Source organism: Pinus tabuliformis, chromosome 8, assembly GCF_031772625.1.
Source record: "Pinus tabuliformis cultivar Carrire ecotype Pingquan chromosome 8, CPIR1, whole genome shotgun sequence".
Taxonomy (NCBI): Eukaryota; Viridiplantae; Streptophyta; class Pinopsida; order Pinales; family Pinaceae; genus Pinus; species Pinus tabuliformis.
In genome coordinates this window covers 1,546,600,085-1,546,604,196 of record NC_142294.1, presented here as the reverse complement: position 1 = coordinate 1,546,604,196, position 4,112 = coordinate 1,546,600,085, and the positions used below count along the sequence as shown (strand labels likewise).

At 36.5% G+C, this 4,112-nt stretch overlaps 1 pseudogene; it reads left to right on the top strand.

Moving 5' to 3' along the window:
- Window positions 1–800: 800 nt before the first annotated feature.
- On the top strand, window positions 801–2,134 carry LOC149241831 (arginine-specific demethylase JMJ20 pseudogene; annotated as a pseudogene).
- Window positions 2,135–4,112: the final 1,978 nt, after the last annotated feature.

Genomic DNA, 4,112 nt, shown 5'->3' with positions numbered 1-4,112 from the left:
CACCCATTTTGATGTTGGATCAATATCATCCAACACAATGGGATCTAGATCAGGAGTTTTGCTCATCATTTGGAGCTCTGATTGCATTTATTGTTTACCCCCAAACCATGAAATCCTGAAAACCATTAAGTCTGCTGAATTTTGAGTGAAATCTAAAATTCTAGTTTCTCCATATGAAATCCAATGAGGTCGAAACCACTCTCAAACATCCTGAGTCATTTCATGGTAATGTTAAAAATTTAAGTAAAAGGATGATTCTTTTAATTTTCATTTTCATCCTTTTACTTTAAGAATTTAACATTACCATTAATTGCCAACATTGTTAGGGTTGAAACACCCTTAGTTCCCCCCCAAAACCCCTAAAACACAGTCATAAATATGATTTTTTAACTTTACGGTGGGTGTGCCTAAAACCGGCCGGTTTAGGACGGAACCGGCCGGTTTGATACAAACCGGCCGGTTTTCACCGGTTAGGGCTAAAAAATGGCGAAATGCCTTGTCCAACCGGGTTTTTGGGCCGGTTCACACTGGCAGCCTTGCTAACCGGTTGGTTTGACCGGTAACCGGTTTTTAAAAACGGTTTTGAAAACACTGATGAATATATAGGTTCAAGGGAAGATCAATCTAATGAAGATGCAAAAGTTAACACAATTCATAATGAAGATAATGTGGAAGAAGACTATGTGGAAGAAGACTATCTTGAGAAACAAGAAGATGAATAATATCATAACAATGAGGAAGATGCTGAAATAAACATTGATGATGATGGAGAGGAAATTTTTGAAGGGGACGCAGAGAGGATGAAGATGAAGGTAAGCGGGAAGATACACCGAGTCGATGGAAGGAAAATTAGCTGCCGAGAATTCAGAGATAAATATATGAAGGCCAACGAACCAGTGCTCCTCATAGGCCTCATGGATGATTGGAGGGCTTGCCACGATTAGGTTTCTCCTAATGGCCAACCTAATCCCTTATTCTTGTCACTAAATTTCGCCAAATCCCGAGTTCAAGTTGCAGATTGTGACCAAAAAGAATTCACGGACCAAAAGAAACTGGGGATCACTGTTATTGAATACATCAAAGATTGGCACAATATCAATTGTAGATTTTATGACACGAACTATGATGGGAACATAAATTTCTCATCATTGCTTTATTTGAAGGATTGGAATTTTGTAAAGGAATATCTTGATTACAATGTTTACACTACTCCAACATTTTTTCTTAGATGATTGGCTCAACTTATACCTTGATGCTTATCGCATCCATGGCATTCAAGGTATTGATGAAGGCTGCAAATGTGACGCATCGTGCTCAAATTATAGCCTTGTATTTATGGGCCCAAAAGGTACTTGGACTCCATTACATGTAGATGTCTTCAGGTCATATAGTTGGTCTGCAAATGTTTGTGGCAAAAAAGTCTGGCATTTTCTTTCACCCTCCTAGTCACATCTTTTGTATGACAGATACATGAAGCAAACTGTCTATGATATTTATGGAGATGTCTTAGCAACACAATTCATTGGATTTTTCGAGACATTGGTTGGAATGTATCCAAGAAAGGAATGAAAAAATCTTCGTATCGAGTGGTTGGTTTCATCACGTAAAAAATGTGGAGGACACTATTTCAATAAACCATAGCTGGTTCAATGCTTGCAATATTTCATGGGTGTGGAACCTCCTTGTAAAGGACTACAACGAAACACAAGAATATATTGAAGACGTAAGAAGCATAGCTGATGACTTTGAAAGCCTCTGTCAACGCAATTTGGCAGCTAATATAGGGATGAACTTTGATGACTTTTTTGTCTTTATCAGTCGAATGGCTCTTGCAAATTTTACCCAGCTCATTGATATCATGCATTCATGGGAAAGAAGATACAACATAAATGGCATGGAAGCTTCACAAATAGAGAAATTTCAACAGATTCTCTTTAATTTGGTATCCATTTGTAATGTTGCACAAAATATGGCATCCACTCATTACTTTGATGGCTATAATAAAGAGTATAAATTTTATTTAGAAGATGTAGTTAGGCTCTTTGTTGAAATGGGAATGTCAAAGGATATTAATAATCATGACCTTGATGATGCCCTTGAGAAAAATGTCATGTATCACAGATTACAAATCTAAAGATCCTCAATTTCGACATTGTTGATGAAGCAGATATCAAGACATCTGTCTCTGTACTTGAAGGATCAGAGAAGCCAATATGTGATAAAAATTCTAGCAAGGTACAAATGAGATTCTTTAATAATATCTCATCTTCCATGCCAGAATAGAGGCAGTGTGCGACAACTTGTTAGTTGATGGCTGCTCAACCTTCCGACCTATCCTCATGCCCCTGCCATCGCTCCCCACCGTCAACAGTCAACCTTGTCACCACCGTGACTATCGATCCTATCCGCCGCTGTGACTGTCAAATAAACCCTGTTTGCCAAGTTTCGCTACTCTTCGTGCATTCCTTGTGTCCTTGTTTCACGTCGTGTTCCCCTTCGACCACCGCACTTCTTCCACCACGCTGTGTGTTCCCTGTTACACTGCTGCTCTTCATGACTTTCCTATAGACTGTCCAAGTTTGTCTGTCAAGTCTCGGGCCATTTCCAGCCATGTCACGTCCCATTGTTTCCGTCATGCCCATTCCTTCCATTCATCCCATTCGTATTTGGTTATATGGTATATAAGCACTCTAATTATAATTAATTTAATTAATGATTATAATTATTTAATTTAAGAATTATAATTGTTAAAAAAAGGGCTTTTAAAATATATATTATTATTATTATTATTATTTAATCTATTTTTTTTCCCAATTCGAAGGGAATATTACTGACGAGCCTTACATGCCTAGATGATTGACAAATTATACATATCAAGATGACAAACACAAAGTGAAGAAATTTCTAGCAATTAAGCTTCGAGGACAAAGATTTTCAAAGAAAGGGGCAATGTTATGAATATAATTCATAAAAAATAAATAAATAAAAATAAATGCAAATAATAAATAATCAAATGATAATGATCTTAAATAGTCATTAGTTAAGTGAAAAGACATGTTTAAAAGATATGCCCAATCATGAAATGACACCTGGCTAGGTATATAAGCAGGACCTCATTATAACATTCAACATTTTTGTACATTATATATATATATATATATATATATATATATATATATATATAATTATTATTACAAATACCTTTTGTGTATTTTTACATTAAAGTCAACAAGCTATAAGTTTTGTTGCTTCACATAGGGTTTCAATGTCACCACAATAGCCTAGTTTCTATAGACTTCAACTCTATTATGCTATTACACACTCAGATGTAATTAAGTTGATGTTGTTTACCTTGCATTTAGTCTCATATACATGTGTTGGGAAATTCACTGATTCTCCTACATCATAGACACGCATGTCATGAGAGATAATGATAAAGTTTTAAATGAATTTAGAACATAGCATAATCATATTAAAATATAACTGGAGTCATTACAAATTAGAACTTTAAACCAAATTAAAGCATAATCATAACAAAATTTCTTTAAATTGAAAATTAATACTTATATTTATAGCTTTTTCTCTGAGTAGTTTATTAGTCAAAACAAGCACTCAATGTTTTGTTTTCTCCATACAGATTTCAGCTAGCTCCATCCTCAACTCCAACTCAATGAGTGGTTCTCAACCCTAAGGAAAGCATTCAGTTGTAGTCACATTGCTCCACGTAGTCTTTTTGTACAATTCCATCTTCAACCCAGCTAACTGAGTGGTTCTTAGCCCCAATGAAAGCAATTAGTGGTGGTCACACTACTCCACGCAGTCATTTCACATATCTCCCAACAACTTGCTCATGCTCACGTCATAGTGAGCGTAGGCACATTTCTTCTCCCACTAGTTACTCACCTTTACAGTGCTAGGAAACCCCCATTTTAGGCAGTCTATCTGGACAAAGGCTTTCTTGCATGGGCCCTTGGTTAGTCACTCACCCTTCCAAGCCCAAAAAACCCCCATTCCAAGAAGTCTATCTGTCTAAGGGCTTTCTTGCATGTTCCCCCCATTAGTAACTCACCCTTCCAATCCCAAGAAACCCCCATTCATGGAAGTCTACCCAT